Source organism: Castor canadensis, chromosome 1 (genome assembly GCF_047511655.1).
Source record: "Castor canadensis chromosome 1, mCasCan1.hap1v2, whole genome shotgun sequence".
In the NCBI taxonomy this organism is placed as follows: domain Eukaryota; kingdom Metazoa; phylum Chordata; class Mammalia; order Rodentia; family Castoridae; genus Castor; species Castor canadensis.
The window spans coordinates 170794193-170818127 of NC_133386.1; the positions used below are offsets into that span (position 1 = coordinate 170794193).

Consider the following 23935-nt stretch of genomic DNA (forward strand, 5'->3'; position numbering starts at 1 on the left):
CTATGCTAGGTGGGTTATGGCACACACTCAGCATAAAATGAAAATAAATTTTAAAAATAACTTAGTCCTTTAAATGAAAACCAAGGTATAGATAGTAAATGAGTATAAATCTAATGACAATTTCATAAGACCAATATTCCTTATTAGCAACTTCTTTCACTGGTCTTTAATGCTTTGGGTCACTTTGACACTAACACTGAAAAATTTAATAAAATTTCAAGAAAATTTAAAACGTTTTTGTGGAAAAAACACTGGACAGTTCACTTTTGTGATGGCTGCAGATAAGTACTTCTGAAACTCAGAAGTACTTTGGTAATGAGCTATAAATTTAGCAAAAATAATTGCTTTCTGAGAGGATAAATTCAACTGTGATATATTGTAAGAACTTTTGTAAATGTCACAGTGTACCCCCAGTATGACAATAATTTTTTAAAAAGTATTTGAACCTCAGTGGTGGGAGGAAACAATTACTTTCTTAGAAATATAGAAATAAAATGGAAGAACAGAATTCATTTTTTTGAAACACTCTCAATACCATAAGCTAAGAGATATGTATTCCTGCTGCTGATTCAAGTTGAGTTTAAAATATATACCTTCATAGTAATTTTAGTTTCTGGTTCACTGGTCACTCCACATTTTTTCCATTCTGCAGTAACTTCCCGCATACAGGAGGCTTCTTGATGATCATAAATTTCATAGAAGACTACTTAACAAATGTAGGAATATCCTAGTATTGGAAATAGAATTTGTTTTTGAAATTCATCAGCAATAATTATCAGGCCCATAAGAATTCAGGCATGCATATGCAAACCATCATTTGATTGTCATTTACAAACAGATACCAATGCAAAACTTTCACATAGCTCCAAAGAGATGGGTGAGAGGGTGAGGAACTTTCTATCTGCACTTCAGGCTCCTGGCTCTCTGAACATCTTCCTGCAAAAACACTACCGGCCAAAGCAACACATGTACCTGGTAAGACACCATTAACCCTCTTCTAAGGGATTTGACAGAATTGAATGAGCTCTAGCATCATACATTTGGGCTAACGACAGGGCCTTTATGTGAAGAGAAGGCCACTATTTCCTGTGCCTGGTTCCAGTCTTCTTGGAGTTTGTGTCTCTCCAGTACTTTAGATATTTTCAGGCTTGTTTTTACAACTATCCCTTTGCTGTTTTATATGTGTTGTTCAAATGCCACAAAAGCTTAATGGAACTCTTAGTCTAGACTCCCTTGGTAAAGTAGCTGTAGAACTAAACTTGAAACAGGTTCCCTGAAGGCCACATTCTAAGAAATCCTTTGCAACATGGGTGTGTGGGGGGTGGGGGTTGGGGGGGGGACAGTCAACTCAAGAAGAAAAGTGTAAAAATAAAGCATTAGCCAGGAAGGAATCCTGCTTTCTCCCATGCCATGCTCCCCCATTCTTGAGGTCACCTTTCCTGTTCACCTCCAATATCAGAGTAGTTTCATATACTGGGAAAGTTCTTTGGGGTCAGGTCCACGTTCCATCTGCTCTGAATATATAAGAACACCTTTGTGGTTCCAGTGCGTGCTTAGGATCTAAGTACTTGTCATTTAATTCAAAAGCACTAAGGGAACTCCCAAACATTCAGACAGAGCATCATTACCAAAGAAAATAGTCCCAGGCATTATATAAAATAGATGAATAGTAGGCATGCTACTCTGTTTCCCCTACCTGGAGTTAATTTATGTAAAAAAAAAAAAAAAGAGATCACTAGTGACATTATGTTTTCTATATTCACAATTATTTATTAAAGTTTCCCCAGGAAGAAGCCTGGGAGTCATTTGTTCATTGCTTTTCTGGAGAATAAGTATATATATACACATAAATGTTGTTTTCTTAAAAGAAATTAAAGACCACTTAACCAAAGGGTACATATTCAGCAGTACTGTGTTCATGGTGACATTGGATTTTATTAAGTCCTAAATGAGCGAGAAAAAGGTTTATTTATATGAATTTTGTTTGTATTTTGAAACATAATTTTAAAAATAAGAATATACAATATGCCCAGATTACAAAATTTGAAAGGTTTATGTCTCTCAGAAATACTGGTGTGATTACATGTCCTCAAACAAGTTATGCATGCAATACTTCAAAATAAAAATATGCTTACTTATAGTTCTCCAATTAAGGAAATTCATATATATATCTTACTAGACTCACTCCCAAAATGACTTTTCTATCATAAATGAAATGCACAAGAGATGTACAAAGTGAATAAAAGGTAAAGAGTTTTATGAAAAATTATGTATATTTTACATAGATCCAAACTCAACTCATTTCTTCAATTCTAATTGAGTTTAAAACTAGCCTGTTTCATGCCAAAGCACCTCCTTCATCTTTGGAAGTGGATAAAAGATTGTAATTCTTTGAATCTGAGCTCAAAAGACAACTTTGGCCACAGTCATAACTTCATTAGGGTACAGTACCATATTCTAATGCAGGCATGACCTGGCTCTACTTTCCTGTCTCATTCCCTGCTCTTGCACATCTAGAAGCACTATACACACAAGTTGAATGCAACAGGGCAGAATGCTGGAGTGCAAATGTCATTTCCCAAAGCACAGAGCACACTAGTCCATATTATTCAACTACTTCCTCAAGAGTGTTTCCCAAGAAAGCTCTTTCCACAACTTTATTCCCAACTTAGCACCTGAGCCCATTGCAACCAGGCTTCTGTCCCCACAACTGGCTCCAAACCTTTCTCTTACCTCCTGTAACTCCCAGACCCAATGGCTGTCTTCTACCCTTGAACCCTCCTATGCAAACTGTCCTGTTTCTTCTTTGCTGATCCTCTTGAAGTACCTTCTACTTACCTTGTAGCTCCTTTCTGCTGCTGCAGTCTCATCTACTAATACCCCAGATGCCCACACATAGCTTCCTTTTCTCTGGACTTTAGGGAGGGTTATCTTAACCTCCTTCCAGATCCAAGAATCTGATCTCCACCTCCAGGGGCACCCTGTATTCCCCCCAGCTACCCTCACAAAAGCATGGCCTGGATATAGACTGCCCAGGCCAAGAGCATCACCTCCACTCCCCTGCTTCCCTACACAGCTTCCCCTCCATTCAGGTACTTTGATCATTCCATCTGTAACTACAGACAACTGGAACTAAGGACCAACAGTAGTGTGATAAGGAAGGAAACTATTTTAAAATAAACTCAGTAACTAGGCCTTCAGTGCTCTCTATACACCAGGTACTGAACAAATATCTTAGTTCCTTACATTTCCTTTTTATATATTTGCTCATGGATCCTCATGATTATCCAGTGAGAAAACTGACCTTATAAAAGATCTCTACCCACAACCCTTTACCAGGAAGCCAGGAGCAAGATTTCAACTCAGGAAGGCTAGCTATGAACATGTACTTATAAGCATATTGTTGTACTTACAGATGGCTCAATCCCAAGGAGTTGATGATGAATCTGACATTGTGGGGTCAGTAGCAGAATATCTCTATATGAAGATGCTTGAGAGGAGGTGAGGCATTGCAGACACTGGGGGAAAGTGACTCCTTGGCTTTAGGAGGTTCCTGAAATGAACTAACAGAATAACAGGAGAAAAAGCATACAAATTCATTTCTGCCCATTCAGGGGAGGTGAATACCCAACAATTCAATGAGATTCTGATGCTTCCATACCTATCTTCAAACGGGAGAAGGAGATGGAAGGGTGGGCATGTAGGCAATTTTAAGGGATAGTTAATGATTTTTAGGAGAAAGGAATGAACCCCGAAATTTTTGTAAAAGATTCTCTTTAAAAGTTAAGTGAACCTATGATAATAGCACTAAGTACATGGACCTGGAAGCATGCTGCTGGCCAGAGGAGCTAAGTAGGAGGGTACAGTCAGTACAAAAATGTCATAAGCTTAAATCAGCTGCGTAAAGTGTGGTAAACACAAAATAAGGTAGAGAATTGGAGGACTTAGGACTAAAAACAGTTGGACAAAGCTAGCTAAGCGTGAGCTCAAGGGTTAAGTTCTTTGGCAAGTTTAGATGGTTTAAGTCACAGGGAATATGGCCTTTCTGTAGAGCCACAGGACAATGGACTTGTTGGAAAGCCAGTCAGGAAAGTCTAAGTAGGTCCAATGAGTATTTTCAGGGTAGCTAAGTAAAGGTAGGAGGTTAACACCAAGTTGGTAAGGCCAAGTGTTCTTGGTAGGTAGTTGTTAAGACCAGGGGTATTTAGGCATGGGACCTTGGGCAGGACAAGGCTGGAAGGCCAGGGAAGTAGGCCACTGGATACAGTCAAGGCAAAAAGAATTGTGGGGGAAGAGTCAGAATGTTAAGATCAGGATATGAAGATGGTGATGAGTGCCCAGTGGGTAGTTCAAGCTGTAGGGGCCTGGGATGCTAAAAACAGATTGTCAAAGTCTGGCTGGAAAAAGCATGGAATTCTGAGGGGGTTGTATGGGCACCATAAAGCAGAGAGCTGGAATTACATCTTAGTATAGGGCTACAGTGGTCTGGTTGTCAATAATAGGTAAGGAAGGCCAAGGGAATTAGATGAGGATTTTCTGCCTAGGTAAACACAGGTGTTTACAACAAGTTGGTAAGGCCAAGTATTTTGGGGCATTATCAAGATAACTGTTAAGCACCAACTGGTTAAGGCTGAATTTAGAGTCGTGAGAATGTAATGCCAGTTTCAGAAGGCTGGTTGGAAGGGTAATGGTAGTGTGGTATTGTTTGTTGGGGTCATAGGGGGGTGGGGTTGGACCAGGCAATGGGCAGGGGAGTAAGGCATCTTGATAGATGCAGTATACAATGGCCTGTGTTGGTAGAGTCTGTGGGTATAGCTAATACGTTAAGGTCAAGGGGATTTTTTAGGCCAGTTAATAAACATAGATGGTTAATACCAATGTGGTAAGTCCAAGGGCTCTTGACTGTGATGTCAATACCACTTTTTTTTTTTGTTGTTTATTTGTTTGAGGTACTGGGCTACCTCAAACAAAGGAAGCACTCTACCACTTGAGCCATACATACCCCAGCCAGCCCTGTTTGCTTTTAGCTCTTTTTCAGAGAGTGTCTTGCAGTTCTTGCCTAGGGTTGGCCTCACACTGATCCTACCACCTATGCCTCCTGCATAGCTAGGGTAACTGGTACATACTACCACACTTGGCCTTTGTATTGAGATGGTACTCACTAACATGTTTGCATGGGCTGGCCTTGAATTTTGATCCTCCCAATCCCCACCTTTCTAGAAGCTGGGATAACAGGTATGAACCACAACAGGGCCTCAAGGCCGACTCTTTCAGCTAAATTAGTACAGAGTATATGATAACAGATCTTTCCAGGTGTATAATCATGACAGTATTTCCAGGGGGCAAGCCAAGAGGAAGTGGCCAGTTCAAGAAACAATTTATTTATACTTAGTTTGCATGGCCAAGTGTTTATGGGTAATGCCAGGTGAGTATGGGCTTCCTGTGTGGGCTGGTTGTTCTGGGCAGGGCATTTGCCCGAGGGGGTTTGGGTAATCAGTACAGCCAGAAGGGAATGCCCTTTTCTGGATCATAATGCAAATTGGGTAAGTCCATGAAACTAAATACAGTAAGGTAAGACCAACTAATTCAATATAGACAGATGTTTAATACCAAGGTGGTAAGGCCTAGTATTTGGGCCCTTGAAGCTAAATCCTGGTGAACTGGGCCAGTTGTACATGAGTTCAGGGAGTTGGGCAAGACTTCTGGACAGTATGTTTGGCTATTGAAATCAGACTAAGGTGTAAAGCTAGAGAAATGTCCAGGTGGGAAGATCAGGTATGGACAGTCAGGAGGTACGGCCAGTTGAGTAAGGTCAGGAAGCTAATAAGTCAAGGTGTTTAAGGTTAGGTTGGTAAGCCATGGATTAGGTCCAGGGTTTTAGATGGGGAGTTGGGAGCAGGTGCTCTGGTGTGGATAAGATTAAGGGATTAAAGTGGGGAGGGCTTAACTGAAAGCCTATGATTTAAGCTAGGTATGTAAGTATACAAAGTTGTTTTGAATAAAGATAGGTGACTCTCACCAGGTGAATAAGACCAGGAAAGTTAGCTATGTGAGTAAGGCTGAAATGTTGAGACTGTGTATGACCTTGTGGGTAAGGCTGGAAGGAATGGGTAGAGGTTTCTGGCCTGGGATTTTAGCCATTAGGATATGCCCAGCAGAACAATTAAAAGAGACCAAACCTGCTGAATGAAGCTATGGGTTTATGTTAAGTGGCAAGGCCAGGTGGGTAATCCAGGTGCCTACAACCAAGAGGTTTAGGTTATAATATTAAGAGTAGGAGCTTGTAAGTTCAGGTTGGCAAGTCCAGGTCATTATGCCAGGTAGGTAAGGCCAAAATTTTAAATGAGGTAGGAATGGTTAGGTGAGTAAGACTAGGCAGGTAAAGCCAGATAGATAAGAATATTGAGGCCAGGAGCTTAATAATTTCATTGGAATATGACCAAGTAGGATAAGGTACAACCAGGAGCTTACTGATTCTAGATTGTTACAACTAGATGGTTGTACTAGGTGGGCATGGTCAAGAGGTTAAAAGCAGATGGGTAATAACTTTGTAAAGCCAGGATATTAGTGCCAGCTGAGTTTGGCCAGGTTCACATAGTCAGGTAGCAAAGCCAGGCAGGTAATATCACATGAACAAGTCTAGGTGGGTAGGAAAGGTGAACAAGGCAAACTAGGGAAGGCTATATTGATCAGACCAGGTGAGTAAGGCAAGGAGATTAAGGCCAGGAACCTAATATGGCCAGGTGGGTAAGCAGGGCAAGGCCAGATAGGAAAGCCAAGAGACCAATGAAGTCAGTGGGTGTTGGCCAAGTGGGCAAGGCCAGGTTAAGGAATAAAGCTACTTGGTTAATGATACGTTGGTATGGCCAGGTGGTTAGGCTGGATGGGTATAAAAGCAAGGTGGCAAGACCAATATCTTGAGGCCAGGAGCTTATAAAATTCACATGACTAAAATCAAAATGTTGAACTCAATAGGTAAGGCCAAAATGGAAAAACTCATTTTCCTAAACCTCTGCCTCCTTTCTGGAAGTGGATCCCAAAAGACAACTGGATAATATAATCAATCTAATAAATGAGCTTTTTAGCTCAACTTAGTTGACAATAATGAAGTACAGCAAAAATGATGTAAGTATAGCAGTAAATTATTTTAGTCCTCCCTGGCAAAAAAATCACTATGTTGCTTATTCAATTACAATCTGTGGCCAACTATAACATCCCTAAGATCTGTACAACCATGGCCAAGTTCAGTCAGCCACTCTCCAGTGCAAAACCTAGCAATTGCCTGACATATTTCTCACTGCCATCTTCCTTTTAAAAGGGACAATTACTGCTATCTGCTCTACTTCAGGATAGGGCCCAAACAGAGCAATGAACACAGAAGATGCTAGGATACCATGCCTGCCCAGGACAAAAGTATCAGTCCCCCAGGGGAATTACCATGTCAGTATGTGACATTTAAAACTCTGCACATAGGGTGACCAGTCATCTGAGTCTGCCTGGGACTAAGAGTAGTGCATCCTAGGGCTCAAACCAGGTGATCCCAAGCTAGTTGTAAAGTGCTGGTCTCTCAATGGAAGCTTGTTAATATTAACATATCCAGGCTCTATCCTTCAATACAAATGTTAGTATTGACTCATCAGCCAGCTGGGCATACTCTCCTGCCTGTGAGACCTCCTATGGCAAAATGGCCTCAGTATTTGAGCCACTGTTCTTCCAGGCATGAGGCCAACAAACTAGAATTCACTCATTCTAATCGCAAAATCTGGTGGCTCTATGGCAACACTGACAATTCTATAAGCCTTAGGATCTGAAGCCCTCACCGTAACCACCCCCACCTAAAAAACCACCCCAATCCCATTATGCCCAATGTGAGTTTGGGTCTCTACTGAAAACCAGACATTAAGACAGTCCAAGGTTGTTCAACAAATATCAAACACAATTACCAGTATAAGAATACAATACAAACTGGGCATGGTGGTTTATACCTGTAATCCTAGTCTTGGGGAGACTGAGGCAGGAAGATCATGAATTTGAGGAATGTTGGGGCAATATCATGAGTTCAAAGCCAGACTGGGCTACATAGCAAGACACTGTATCCAATACACGCACGCACGCACGCACGCACGCGCACACGCGCACGCATGCACACACGTACACACACACGCGCACACGCGCACGCACGCACACACGCACACACACACGCGCACACGCAATGAAAGATCCAATTATAGTCCCTTTATGATGCTTTGATATGGAGTCATGTATGTTATGGGAAACTGATTCCCTGGCCTCAATGCAAATTTACAATTCACAAATAATGAGAGCAGGGGTTTGAGGAGAAGGAAATAAGTTTTATTATTCAGAAGAGGACAGGAAGAGTCAACCTGTCAAAGCACTGAGCAAAAACTTTCGCCTTTTAAAGCGGAGTCCCTGAACTTAGCCTAACTAAGTGATGAAAAGCATGTCCACAATGGCTGCTGGTCTTGACTCTGTAGGTGCCTGGTGCCACACCTCTGAAGATGTATGTCTCACCTGATAGCTTTAGTGCTTTCGCGGTCAGACAGAGATAGGGAGTAGAAGACTGCCTGGTTTAATTGAAGCATAAAGGGAGTTAACCTTGGACTTTCTAGCATATAGACAAAGAGGAAGAAGATGTCAGTTTAATTAATAAGCAAGGTAAACTGGCCAGCATCCAAGCTGACTACACCAAAAGTTTTTCCCCCACTGTGCATTTACTTCTTCCATTTCTATGGAAAAGAGGCGTTGCAATCATCCAGCTGCTTTTTTTAGTCAATTCATGGCTAAAGTAAGTTTTTAAGCCCCTGTTACAGGTGATGCAGGAAGAGACCTGGCTTGGGCTACAGAAATTGAAACAAGCATGTCTCACAAAGAACCAGAGGCTCAGGAGAAGTGTTCCTCTAAGGTCACAGCACTGGTAGGTGGCTGAGCTGAGACTTCAACCCAGGCCAAGCAGGACCACTCAGAATCCCTCCCCCATGCAGACCCCTTCCTCCACAAGCCACATTTGTCCCACTATGAAAAAATTCCCCCCAGGAAAAGTGCACACTTCAATGGAATTGGAGGACTGAGTCTTAAGAGCCTCAGAGAAAAATTGTCTCCACAGTCCTCCCCTGAGGCACAGACAACCTATGGGGAGAAATTCTCTGCCCATCTAGCCTATTTTGGCCTAGGGATGTAGCTCAGTGGTGATTATTTAGTATGTACCAGGCGCTGGTACAATCCCCAGCTCTGCAAAAACAAGAACACATTTGGAGCTGTTCTATAGCTTTTTCCAGGAAGCAATTTTATCACTAATCCCCAAATTCAGTCATAAAATTTTTTTTGAGGTTTAACTCTTTCACTATAAATATCTCCTGTTCATCCTTCTTGTCTATCAAACATGATTTAGGTTCTATCAATAGAGGTTACACAAGCTATTTTAATTCAAAACCTGCTTTTTCTAAAAGGCAACAGAAAAGTAGCATCTAAAATTAGGACCCTACAAAAGTAGTGTAAGTCATTAATACTTTAAACAGGGGAAATTTATGTAATAGCTGAAAAGCTTTGATGGGCTATTCTGCTGTAATCATTTACTTGAAAATTCCAAGAACATATACACTATGTTGAATCTAAATTTCTTCCAGACTCCAGGGTCTTGGGCATGCTAGACAAATGCTCTATGGCTTGGGCATTTACCCACATCCTCAACCAAAACCTCGAAGAATCTTGATGCTCACACTAAGTACAAATAAATAATACCACTTAATCAAACAATATGTAAAAGATTTCAAATTATCTAAAATGTATCTGTATTTAAATTAGAATTCTCATCTGTTCCTCTCAGGGTTTCTATTCAAATAATGCTGAACGACAGAAACAATGTTAACATAGGTGTGAATGATGGGAAAAAGTTGAATATTCTTAATTTACAAAAAGGAGATGCAAAGAAGGGGAAATAAAGGAAAGTGATCAAGAATAAACTATTTTAAGAGGAAAATGTTCATTTCTAAACCTAAAAAAATGCCAACAAGATACAGTTTATAATTGCACCAGTTAAACAGAGCAGCTTTTGTGGGTTTTTAAATTGTTATTACCAAAGTCAATGTAGTGGTCATTAAAATATGAAGAAAGGGAGCTTATACAGGCTAATTTTTTGGAAAACAATCTGACAATATATGGCAAATACCACATGTACATGCAAGGACACACAGCACACGTGCCCACAGAAATGCAGTTAATCTCCAGGAATCCATCCTTAGATTCTTCATGGCTTTTTTTTTTTTTTTTTTCAAATTTGAGAAGAGTTAACTAAAAATCAGAGAATCCCCAGCAATGGGGGACTGGGTAAATACTTATGTCACAGACACAAGGTGGGAGAGCAGATGCTTTCCATCTCCAATAACCGACTTGCTAAATTAACTGACATTCTCCACTGTCCTATGAAATGTTGCGACTCACAGGAATCTCTTAGACGATCTGCACATTTATGCTCCAAAAACCCACCACCATACTGTCCAAGACTCAGCCATCTCACTGCAAATACCTATTTATGCCAGTTGTATTTGAATTTAATCTTGGAGAAATGAACAATCTAGGAAGCAGAGTCTTTAAATAACTTTCCAGTTTTCCTCTATTCTCCAGAAATCAAAATTGAATATTCTGGATTTGGTTTCTATAAGAAACTCAAATAAATGACCTCTTTATCTAAGAAGGGGATTTCATCCATACCTGAAGATTTGGGGAATGGAAATACATTGGTTTCAATATAAAACGAAGGCTTTATTTATTTATTTATTTCCTTTATTATTCATATGTGCATACAAGGCTTGGGTCGTTTCTCCCCCCTGCCCCCACCCCCTCCCTTACCACCCACTCCGCCCCCCTCCCTCTCCCCCTCACCCCCTCAATACCCAGCAGAAACTATTTTGCCCTTATTTCTAATTTTGTTGTAGAGAGAGTATAAACAATAATAGGAAGGAACAAGGGTTTTTGCTGGTTGAGATAAGGATAGCTATACAGGGCATTGACTCACATTGATTTCCTGTGCGTGTGTGTTACCTTCTAGGTTAATTCTTTTTTATCTAACCTTTTCTCTAGTTCCTGGTCCCCTTTTCCTATTGGCCTCAGTTGCTTTTAAGGTATCTGCTTTAGTTTCTCTGCGTTAAGGGCAACAAATGCTAGCTAGTTTTTTAGGTGTCTTACCTATCCTCACCCCTCCCTTGTGTGCTCTTGCTTTTATCATGTGCTCAAAGTCCAATCCCCTTGTTGTGTTTGCCCTTGATCTAATGTCCACATATGAGGGAGAACATACAATTTTTGGTCTTTTGGGCCAGGCTGACCTCACTCAGAATGATGTTCTCCAATTCCATCCATTTACCAGTGAATGATAACATAAAACGAAGGCTTTAGGTATGTGAATTTTTTTCCCCATGTTAACTCACTTCTTCAATAATGACATTCCACAACCCAACATGTTAAATACACAACTTCTAAAGGCATGGTAGAAAAAAATGAATACAGGGACATATTGACAGCACATGGAATTTAAAAGGATCGCTAGAAAGTGAGTCACAATACATTCACATCTTTGTAAAATGCCTGTATTTTATGGGACTAAATACAAACCCAAAGGAATATACTACAAAATTAACAACTTCCCTGAGATACCAATTAATCCAATGACTTTAGTATCTCCTGTTTTCCTAGAATTGTCCAAATTTTCAACAAGTTTACTTTCATAAGTATTTCAGACTCTTTTCTGATGGAAAAGCCCACAAGTTTAAGAGGCCAGATCAAAGATGTCAGACCGTCAGGAAAAAACTCAGTTTTGTTGAGAAGAGATGGCAGTCCCACAGAATAAACCTGGGAATGATGGGATTTCCTCTGCAGGATGAACCGCAAAGGAGCAACAGGCCAGTACTCCAGTCACCTTGGCAGGAAGGACAATAAAGAGAGGCAGCCAGAGGAAGGCAGGCAGGACAGAGCTAGGACACCTCCTCACAGCCTGGGTTTGCCCTGTGCAGGTTTCTGACTACCTTCCTGCTTTTCATCTATCATTGCTCCTCACACTGTACCCAGAGTCCCATGTCCTCAGGGCCCTGAATTGATCTAAAAGGATAGGAAGGTGAGTTTGCAAGCAAGATAGCTACCAGAGGGGTCCAAAGGAGGAGAAACAAGTTGGCAGACTAGAGGGGTGGGGGATATGTTTTAAGACAGGGTTGGGGATAAAAAGTAGGGAACACAGATGGGTTTCAGAAATCCTAGAAAAAGTAGCAACTGAGACCCAGGGATCAAGCACGGTCCGGGGGGGGGGGGGTGGGTAAGGGGGGTGCACAGGTGGAAACATTTGAGATGGTTATACACACCACACATGTTTTGCTGGTTGGCTTCCTCTTTTTCAATTTAAGTAAAATTAACTGCTCAGACATTATAACGGCCCAGATGAATGTCTTCACCTGGCTTCTCTTTAGCTGGATTCCACCATCCATCTCAGCCTCTTTCAGCTCAGAAATGCTAATTGCACAGCTCCTCCTGCCTTCTAGCCTGTTTAAGGGGAACTCACCACTCCACACTTTCCACTATAAAGTAGCATTTCATCTGCTTCCTCCTACCAGACTTGGCTTGAATGTCAATCAAATGCTAAATCAATTGCACTGTTTCCTCTCCCTCCGTCAGAAGGGCACATCACTGTCACCACCTGACTGTGCTCCCCCAGAAAAGCAAGGCTGAGTGCTTCTTGTGTTGGATTCAACATCCCTCACTCCCCCTGCAGTGACAGCCCTTCCTAGAAACTCACCAGTACCTTCTCTCATCCATAATCCCACTGACTTTCCCACTGTCATCATTCTAGCTTTAACTTTTCTGCTAGAAAAACACCAATGCTGCAAATGCAAAACTAGCAGGAAAAAGTCCTAAGACGGTTCCACGACCGTTCTGGATTACTTGCCTGTGTCTCTCTTCCTGGAGTTTTAAGGGTGTGCTTACACTGGGTTAGTACTGTGTAGGATGTACAGGACTACATCCTCTTAAACAGCTGAGCAGTGGAAGGGCTACATTCTAGTGCTTCTCTACTTACACAAAGTCTGTGCTCTGTTTAGTTGACATGTGTTTAGTGAACATTTTTTTTTCTAGGTAGGGGTCTCACTGTGTTGCTCAGGCTGGTCTTGAACTCATAAGCTCAAGTGATCCTCCCACCTCAGCCTCCTGAGTAGACTACAGGCATGCTTTTAAAGGCTACAGCCCCTGAAGGGGAGACTGCTGCAGAAAGACTGAAACAAAGGTAGAGAGCTGGACAGCAGGCAGGGTTTTCCCTATATCCCTTGCAACAGCTGTCCCCTCTGGACTCCTCAGCTCTGCACCCTGGAAACAAGCCCTAAGGAAGGGAGGTCTCCCCTCAAAGAGATCATAAGAATGGAGAGGCAGGTTTCAGAGGCCCAACCTTTGATGAGCTCCTAATTTCTTCAAACCTTGGGTTTCACTCTAGAATCCAACAAGCACCTGAGATACTGCCCAGTGATGAAGGCGGGCTTGTTAGCCTCGTTTTATACACAAGTAAACAGACTCAGGAGCAAACACAGCATCAGCAGACCTGAGATTTTCACCCCAGCCATGAAGGTTCACTCAGAATCCCTGTCCCATGCAGTTACCTCCTCCACAGCAAGACATATTTGTCCCAATATGAAACTTGCCCCCTCCCCAGGAAAAGAACATATACCACCTAGATGGGGTGACGAAGTTGCCTAGGCCTGGTGCCTTGGAAAAATTTGTCTCCGTAGTGTTCACCTGAGAGTGCCCCAACCACAGGAGGTGGGGACATTTCTGTTCATCAGCATGTTCTTTCACCAGGTAACTTTAGCTAACTTAAAACTAACAATTTGCTAATTATCATAGGATAGTATTTTACCTTTGAGAAAGACTTTAAGGGACTAAACGTGTAGCTCAGTGGTAGAGCACTTGCCTAGCTGGCATGCAAGAGGTCCTTGATTTCATCCCCAGTACCACAGGAGGGAAAAATCCATTTGGAGCTGTTTTGTGGCTTTTTTCAGGAAGCAACTTTATCACTGATCCTCAAACATCAGCCACAAAGACAAATTTAGAGATTTCACTTTCACTATAAGAACCCCCGCCTTCATCCTTCTTTCCTCCCAAATTATCATTTAGGTTGGATTGATGGAGGTGGCACAAAATATTCTATTCAAATTCTGACTTTTCTGAAAGATAAAAAAAGCAAAATGTAAGAAATAAAACCCTCAAAGTTCTCCAAGGCATCAGCACTTTCAAAGCAGAGAAGCAAGCTAATTTTCAGTGGCTGAAAACACTTGACAGTTCATGCTATGCTCTATTTATTTACTCTAGAAGTTCCAAGAATACTTGAACTCTGATGTTGAACGTGGGTCTCAAAGAGTCTTGATGCTCACACTGAACAAACACGAACCAATACATACTAATTGATCATATGAAATACAAATCACTTAAAGTATCTAAAATTATCTGTATTTAATGTGAAAATTCAAAGTCTGTTCCTCTTAGGTTTCTATTCAATTTGTGCTGAATCACAGAAGCAAACACAATGTTAACATTTTTCTGTTAATGGTAGAAAAGTGTTTAATATCCTTAATAGATAAAGTGGATGCAAACCAAGAGGACATAAAGAAATAGTTGAAACAAAAATTAACTCAGGATATGTTTGCTAACTTCCAAAGAAATATACTTTTGTTGTTATTGTTGTTTTGTGGTGCTGAGGATCGAACCCAAGGCCTTGTATGTGCTAAACAAGCCTTCTACCACTGAGCTACATCTATAATACAAAATATGATGTGTTAATAGCAAAATACTCATTTCTACAATCAATCAAATGTCAACTGAAAATTTCACATATTAAACTAAGCAAGTTTTGTGGGTTTTTAAATTGTGGTTATTGATTTCAGTGTTGAAAGGGGACATTCAAATGGTTGCTGCCCTCCAATGTGATGAAAGGACATGGCACAAACTTTTCGAAACATAACAGCACAATGATTCAAAGACATGGTACATGCACATAAATGCACAATTACACCTCCAGGAATCCATTCTAGGAATGTGCAAACTTGAGAGGACTCAACTAGAAGCCATAGGATCCCCAGCAATGCGGACAGTATAAGTACCTGGGGCACATGCCTGCAGTAGAAAGGGCAGAAGCTTTCCAACCACAATAACTGATTTGCCAGTTAACCAACAGCTCTCTATTCTCCTATAAGTGCTACTGGCTGATGGGACTCTCTTAGAAAACCTCAACAGAATCCTGGCTATTTAAGCCAGATACACTCATAACTAAAAGCCTAGAGAAATGTGCCGTCATGATACCAGGTAGCACACAGGGACTTTACATGTCCTTTCTGTGCTCCATCCATTCTCCAGAAATCAAAGCTGGTATTCTTGATATGATTTATGCAAGAAACTGGAATAAATGGCTCTGTTCTCCAAGAAAGGGCTTTCAATCTACACTCAAAAGACCAGGAATGGTAATACATTGGTTTGAATTCAAATGAAATGTTCAGGTATGTTATTATTTCTTATTATTTCCCATGTTAGCTCTTTTTGTCAATAATGACCATCTGTATTTCCTCAACATGTCAGATAAATATAGAGCTGCCATAAAACATAGTTAAAAAAGAATGGCATGGGGAAACAATGACAATAGGAGGTGAAGAAGATTAGCACTGGAATGTGCAGTATATTCACATAAAGTGTGCTTTTATTACTGAGAACTAAATACAAATCCAACAGGAATATATTAGAAAATCTTGATATACCCAAAAGACTGTTACTCCAGAGGCACCTGCACACCCATGTTTATTGCGGCACTAGTCACAATAGCCAAGTTATGGAAACATCCAAGATGCCCCACCACTGATGAATGGATTAAGAAAATGTGGTATCTATACACAATGGAATTCTATGCAGCCATGAAGAAGAATGAAATGTTATCATTCGCTGGTAAATGGATGGAATTGGAGAACATCATTCTGAGTGAGGTTAGCCTGGCCCAAAAGACCAAAAATCGTATGTTCTCCCTCATATGTGGACATTAGATCAAGGGCAAACACAACAAGGGGATTGGACTATGAGCACATGATAAAAGCGAGAGCACACAGGGAGGGGTGAGGATAGGTAAGACACCTAAAAAAATTAGCTAGCAGTTGTTGCCCTCAACGCAGAGAAACTAAAGCAGATACCTTAAAAGCAACTGAGGCCAATAGGAAAAGGGAACAGGTACTAGAGAAAAGATTAGTTCAAGAAGAATTAACCTAGAAGGTAACACACACGCACAGGAAATCAATGTGAGTCAATACCCTGTATAGCTATCCTTATCTCAACTAGCAAAAACCCTTGTTCCTTCCTATTATTGCTTATACTCTCTCTACAACAAAATTAGAAATAAGGGCAAAATAGTTTCTGCTGGGTATTGGGCGGGGAGAGGGAGGGGGCGGACTGGGTGGTAAGGGAGGGGGTGGGGGCAGGGGGGAGAAATGAACCAAGCCTTGTATGCACATATGAATAATAAAAGAAAAAGGAAAAAAAAACAAAAGAAAATCTTCACCATTTCCATGATGGTAACTAACAGATGATTCTTTTTGTTTGTTTTGCTTTTGTAGAATTTGTGAAATCTTGTACAACTAAAATTACTCTTCTCATCAAAAGAAATATTACCCAAACTTTTGTTTAGTATTTCAAATTCTTTTCTTTTGGAAATTGTACTAAACAAATCAAGAAAGGACTCTAATAGAAAAGCCAGTGATGTAGGTCACACAGGAAGACAAAAACTCAGTTTCTCTGAGAAGAGATGGCAGTCAGTCCTGCAGAATAAACCTGGGAATGATAGGGTTCCTCTGCAGGATGAACCACAAAGGAGCAAGAGGCTAGTAGCACACCTGTCACCTTGTTACCCAAGAAAGGCAGCCAGGGAAGAAGGCAGGCAGGACAGATCGGGGAAGCTGTGAATACCTCCTCACAGTCTGGGTTTGTCCTGTTCAGGTTTCTGACTACCTTCCTGCTTTTTGTCTAGCATTGCTGCTCACACTGTTCCCAGAAACTCGTGTCCTCATGGGAAAAGCCCTGCAGGGAGGGGCCCTGAATTGAATTGAAGGGGTAGGAGAAGAGTTTACAAGCAAGGCAGTTCCCAGTGGGACCCCAGGAGGAGAAGCAAGCTGGCAGACTAGAGGGGAGGGGGATGTGCTTTACGGTGGAGGGGAGAACATGCAGGAGGAGACTCAGGCAGTTACAAAAATTCTAGGAAAGGAAGTAGTTGAAACACTAAGGATCAAGGTCAGTCCAGAGGGGCCTGGGCAGGTGGAAACACTTGGAAAGGTAGTGTGCATCCCTCACCCCACCCCATCACTGCTCACCCACCCTCACTCCCCACAACCATCAAACCATTGGCCCATACGTTTCTACATAATCACATCTGGGCATTCCCCTTCCAAACAAATCGCATGACCAGGGTTATTGCCTAAAGTTTTGCTCAAGGAGATTTCTCTTCATGACTGTCCTTCTGGCATGGCACAGAAAGGTACTGGAGTGCTGTTGCTGTCCACTGGTGGGAACACATACTGCTTGGCCATTATCTGAGGTCACCCAGGTGTTCAATACAGAGTTTCCCTGATTTGGGGATTCATGCTATGAGACTTAGCATACTTAAATGCTGATGCTGAAGATATCCAGGGATTTCATACATACGCCTGACGGGGTCCCATCCATGGGACACACCCCCTCCCTGTGGTCCCTGGTGGGAAGGGAGGCACCGCACTCTGAGAGCTGCTCAGCCCACCCCTTTCCTTCCTCCTGAGCTTTAAGATTTAACTGAGAAGTCAAACCTGCTTTTAAATTTCTTTTTCTTATAAATAATATATTATGCAGATTGCACTGTAATGATAAAATAATACTTTCAAATTTTTTTATGTTTAAAAAAATAAAACAAGCACTCCAGTTTTTTGTAGACTCACAATCAGGCGTGGGAAGGGAACTTCCTACAGGAACGTGCACATTAAGTGGGCAGGAGTTTGGAATGTCTAGAACCGGTCAAGGCTCTATGGCCCTTGATCAAGACTTTGTCCCATAACACTGTGAGTGTTCAGAGTGCTGTGTGGTGAGCAGTGATCGCCAAAGCTCAGCAAAATGATCCTGCCCAGTGCTACAATGAGTGGTAAGTGATGATAAGACTCATGCAGAATTCCTTTCCCAAGCCCTTCACGTCTAGCATGTCACTACCTCTACCCTCTGCTTGGCTTTGCTCCTCCAAGCCTTTCTCCTTCTGAATCCCCCCTCACACTCAGTTTGTGTACCCAAAGGGAGTTTTCATGTTTAATGTAGATACGACTGCCTGTGGGACTCAGTTTAACTTTATTTATTGTAGGGGAAAGCGGGAAGGAGGAACAGCTGTGAGCCTATGAGAAAGCAAAGTTGTATATTCTTTCCCTTCCCTCCCCTCTCCCTTCCCTTCTCTTCTCTTCCTTTCCTTTTCTCCTTTCTTTTTCCTCCCCTTCTCTCTCTCTCTCTCTCTCTCTCTCTCTCTCTCTCTCTCTCTCTCTCTCTCTCTCTCTCTCTCTCTCTCTCTCTCTCTCTCTCTCTCTCTCTCTCTCTCTCTCTCTCTCTCTCTCTCTCTCTCTCTCTCTCTCTCTCTCTCTCTCTCTCTCTCTCTCTCTCTCTCTCTCTCTCTCTCGGCTTTTTAAATTTTTAGTTTAATTTTTTTGTGATAGCGTTTTGAGATAGCATTTGAGAGACCAGGCTGGACTCAAAAGTGTTGGGCTCAAGGAATCCTCCCTCCCCCGGAAGTGCACCCAGGAAGCGCAGGTGCGCCAGTACTCTGGGCCTCTCAGTAACTTTCTTCACTTCATTTTCCTGCTCCAGCTTGAAACTCTTAGATGTGGAAATCGGCCTGAATGAGATCTGACCACGAGGGGGCAGCACAAGGCCACAGATTTGTCTAAAAATTCAGCAGATCTTTTTGTTTTCTTGAGATGGGTGTCTTGTTTTGCTGCCCAACCTGGCCTCCAACTTGTGATCCTCTTGCCTCAGCATCTGACTGTGATTACAGATCCACAGCACCAGGCCTGGCAAAATCAGCAGATTTTAATCAGCTGGTTGTCCCTATATGAGAACCTGACCTCAGGTTCCCAATTCTGTCTGCGTGAGAATTGTCAGAGGGGCTTCTTTTACTTGCTTGTTTTTGAGATAGGGTCTGGCTATGCTGCCAAGGCTGGCCTTGAACTCCTGGGTTCCCATGATCCTCCTCCAAGTAGCTGGGACCACCACCTGCAACCCCACCCTCAGCTTAAGAAGTTAGTGCAGGTTGTAGGCTCCACCTTAAGCCAATCACATTTTCTGTCCCTGGGATTGGGTGCAGCATTGCTATTTAGAAGTTCCTTAGGTGACCCCAGCATACAAAGAAAGCTGAGACACGCTGATGGAGAATACTGAATCTCTGAAAACTGTAAAAGCTTATGGGATTCACCTAGCCCAGCCCATTGCTCCCATTTTACAGCTTTTGAAACCAAGGCCTGGAGAAACAGTAGGCTGAGGTGTCACTGGAGATAGAACCAGAACAGAGGAGGATCTTAACATCCAGCCCAGTTCTCCTTCCTCCATAGCACATGCTCTTCCATGTTTAAGATGGGCCGGGGCACAAGAGAGCACCAGAGACAGCTCTTCCTCTCTCCTTTGAGCTCAGGGCTTGTGCGGTGCCTGGGTCAAGAAGCTCTTTTTTGGTAGGAGAATTCTGGACTGACTGGCACGAGTCAACTGGAGAGCAGTCCAACCATGTATGTGCGGAGGTTTTAAGCCCATGTGTTCCAGGAGAGCAGAGGAGGGAGAGAGGAAGTGATGACAGATACAGTCAAGGAGGGCTTCCTGGAGATGAGGCAGGAGTGGAGGATTGTATGAATTTCAATAGCTGTGAGTGCTGGGGGTTACATTTCAAATCACAGGATCAGGATAAAATCATGGGCACAGCGATGGGCTTGGAGAGCATGGGATTTGCCATGATACAGAAGGGAGCTACTGACCTTGACTTCCAGATGGAGGAACCAAGACCTTTTATTAAATAGCCCAAGTTTCAGCCTGGATGCAGTGAAGAAAAGGGAGGGGTCTGAGCCTCAGAGGGGTACAGCAGAGCTGGATCTTAGAAAGATGATCCTAGGGCATAGGAAGAGGCAGTACAGGGAGCTCTTTTGAGGTTCTCCTTCTGGAGATCCTCAGAACATGGAAAAGAGGTGACTTTTGGAAGTTGTCCCTAGAAGTATTGGTGAAATAGGATGGCGTGCTTAATTAAAATGATGTCCTCAACAATGGGCTGCAGTGAGGTGCCAGAAAAGACAGCAAATAGAGTGTACTTTGGGGAGCATCAGGAACCCTGCATCTGAGGGCTCTTCTAAGTTTATGGTGACAGTTTATGTGTGTGTCACAATCCCAGGACAGTGGTGTTCAGAATGAAGAGACATCCCTTTCTCCTCTCCTCATCTAATCAAGATGTTCTTGGTGAGCCCCAGAAACCCCACCCCAAGAAGACTCCAGAATCATGACATCAGCCCTCCCCCAGCCTCTGTCCTTTAGAGCTTATGATATGCTGTCATGTGTTCAGTACAGTTTTGTCCAGCCTGGTCCCCTTCTCTGTAGGACAATGGGGTCTGAAGATGGTGCACACGCCACTTCTCTGCTTGTAGGGTTCCCCCCAGTATACCCTATTCTTTATACCACAGGGCACTGCCAGTGTATGTCCTTGTCCTCCCATGACATCTGGCCACCGTATAGGAACACATCCACTTTTTCCAATACTGGGTGTTTCTAGAAGAAGCTTTGTTCAACTGGGATTCCCCAAGAGTGGGTGAGTAATGTTTTGCTCTTAAACATTCTGGAAGGTCATGATGTCTTAATATGGTCATGTGGGAAGGAATGAGAGTAGCCAAGTAATAACATTCTCTATTTGCAAACCTTCCAGAACAACTCGTTTTCTCTCTCCTTCACTAGGCAGAGAGGAAACCAATGACAGGGATGATCCCATCCATTCTGGCCAGCCAACCCAACAGAGAAAGGAATTCAACAGAGACTGATTGAATTCAGGGATGGGGCATCCACAATGTGGGGGGACCAACAGTACTGCAGAGGAAATGACTAAACCACAGCTTAGGCATCAATATACACACAACTTCAAAATCATACACATAGCAAATGACTCTGTTTACATAAAAGAGGGAAGAGAAAAAGTGAAAAAAAATGGTTTACTAATAAGTTCCTGTGTAGCAAAACAATAAAGAGGATGGGAACATTTACTATAACTACCAAGGTGGTAGATACATCTGCAGGGCAGGGAGGGGATGTTCATTTGATTAATTACTCTTTGGACACACTGTTGTTATGATGGTTAATCTTAATGGGCAACTTGATCGGATTAAGAAATGCCTAGGAGATCAGTGAAGCATGCCTCCGGGTGTTAACTGTGGTGGCCCTTGCAGAGGTAATCAGTTTATGACTGACCTAATGAGTGATTTAAATACATTGATGGATTCCTAAATTTTTTTTTGGTGTCAACTGGAGCTTAAACTCAGGGCCTCGTGCTCACTAGGCAGGTGCTGTACCACTTGAGCTGCTCCCCCGGCCCAAAGGCTTCGTAATATGATGGCGTTACTGGGAGGTGGTGAAAGGTGCTTTCTTCCCAAGATGGAGGAAATAGGTCGGGGTGGGGCCAGTGTCCTTGGGGACTGTATCTTGCCCTGATCCTTTCCTGTATCCATCTGCTTCCTGTCTGCCATGACGTAAGCTGTTCCACCACGCCTTCCCTGCCATGAGGACCTGAACACTCCAAAATTGTGAGCCAAAATAAATCATTCCTCCTCTTAAGTTGTTTCTCTCAGGTATTTGGTCACAGAGATAATAAAAACTAATACAATTATGTAGTTATGTGTGCAATATATTTCACAATAAACAAATAAAAAATAGTTCATAGGAAATGAGAACATAGGAACTGTTAAGCGCAGACACTTTCTTTGAGACATCTTGACCTTTTTTTCACAACCACTTAAACATTATGCTAGTCATTTTACCTTTGGTGACTTCCCTGGCTGCGCAGCTAGAGTCTCAAGTGGCAACAGTGTCAAAATCCCCATAGTCAGAGATCCACTCTGCAACTTCACTTATGTGCTTGACTCAGACTTCATTTCCAGAATCCTCACCTTCCTTTTTTTTCTGATTATGGTTTCTTTTCTTTTTTCGGTGCTGGGAATTGAACCAAAGGCCTTGTCCATGCACTCTATCACTGAGCTACATCCCCAGACCTCCTTAGTTTTCATTTCTCCGCCCCACTTTCATCTTGATTGACCAATTCCCTCTTTCGATTATGTCATGTGACTTTATCACTGGGGCACCTGAGGTAATACAACCGCATGTTTTCCTATCTGTGAACTGAAAAACATGCAGTGATCAATCATGACAAGACATTTTTTCTCGTTATACATTAGTGTATTGAACAGAAATCATACAAGAAAAAAATCCTAAATTTGTAGGAATCATGTTTTCCTAAATACATTATGAGCACCGAACACCCCCATTTGTATTCAATACTTTACAGAAACACCATACCTGAACTTCAGATCTGAACTATTCACTGAAGAGACTTTGAAAGAAGTGATGTGATTGGCCTCTCAAAATGATGGTCACTTGTGATTTACATAATGATCTGCAGACTAAAGAGAGAGAAGCGACATTTGTAGCTTATGCAAACACTTACGGTCCACATATATTTATAATAAACTAACTTTTGAACTGTGCATTGGAACATTTACCTACCTGATGTTATTTACCTAATCTGTGGTAACTGAAACTTGTACATATTGGAACTATGCAAATTGAGAACTGTCTGTGAGTAGGTATGTATGTATATTTCTATATAACAATATATATACATAATTTGTATGCATTATGTACACATAATTTATAGTCTCTAACTTTTAGTATAAATACTATGTGTATATAGTCAGGCATCACTTCGTGATGGAGTACATACTGAGGAATGAGTGAACTTGTCCAGTGAACATCACAGACCTAGGTGGTATGTCTAACTATACAGTAGGCCATGTGGCATAGCCTAGGGCTCCTGCACTACAAACCTGTGTGGCATGTTTCTGAACTGAATACTGCAGGCAATTCTAACACAACGGTGTTTGTGTATCTAAACGTAGGAAAGGTATAGTAAAAAATATAGCATAAAAGATTTTTTTTTTAAATGATGCAGCTTACCACAAATGAAGCTTGTAGAACCGAAAGTTGCTCTGGGCGAGTCAGTGAGTGAGTGGCAAGTGGATGTAGCAGCCTAATATACCAGTGTAGACTTTATAAACACTAGGCTACACTACATTTATTTAAGTTTTTTCTTTCCTCAACAATAAACTAATCTTATTGTATCCTTTTTACTTTACAATTAAAATTTTAAATCTTTTTGATTCTTCTAATAACACTTAGCTTAAAACACAAACACATTGGACAGTGGTACAAAAATTTTTTCTTTATATCTTTATTTTATAAGCTTTATTCTAATAATTTTTTAAGCTTGTGTTTTGTTTAAAAACACACACATTAGCCTAGGCCCACACCGGGTCAGGATTATTAATAGCTGTCTTTTACCTCTGTATCTTGTCCCATTGGAAGGTCTTCAAGACAATGACATACAAGGAGTTCTCATTTACAGTGACAGAGCTTTCTTCTGGAATCTTTCCTATAGGACCTACCCAAGGCTGTTTTACAGTTCCTTTCTTTCGGGGGAGGGATGGTGCTGGAGATTGAACCCAGGACCTTGCAAACATATTAGGCAAGTGCTCTACCACTGAGCTACATTCCCTAGCACTTGTCTTTTTGAGACCAGATCTCTGTTAGCTCAGGCTGGCCTTGAACTCATGATCCTTGTACCTGA

At 41.9% G+C, this 23935-nt stretch overlaps 1 long non-coding RNA gene across 1 annotated transcript; it reads right to left on the minus strand.

Moving 5' to 3' along the window:
• Positions 1-506: 506 nt before the first annotated feature.
• Positions 507-22714, minus strand: LOC141421509 (uncharacterized). The gene is made up of 3 exons (XR_012446070.1): positions 22609-22714; positions 3414-3563; positions 507-727 (listed from the first exon to the last, which is right to left on the minus strand). It is a non-coding gene; the product is annotated as an uncharacterized lncRNA (long non-coding RNA).
• Between the last annotated feature and the right edge of the window lie 1221 nt (positions 22715-23935).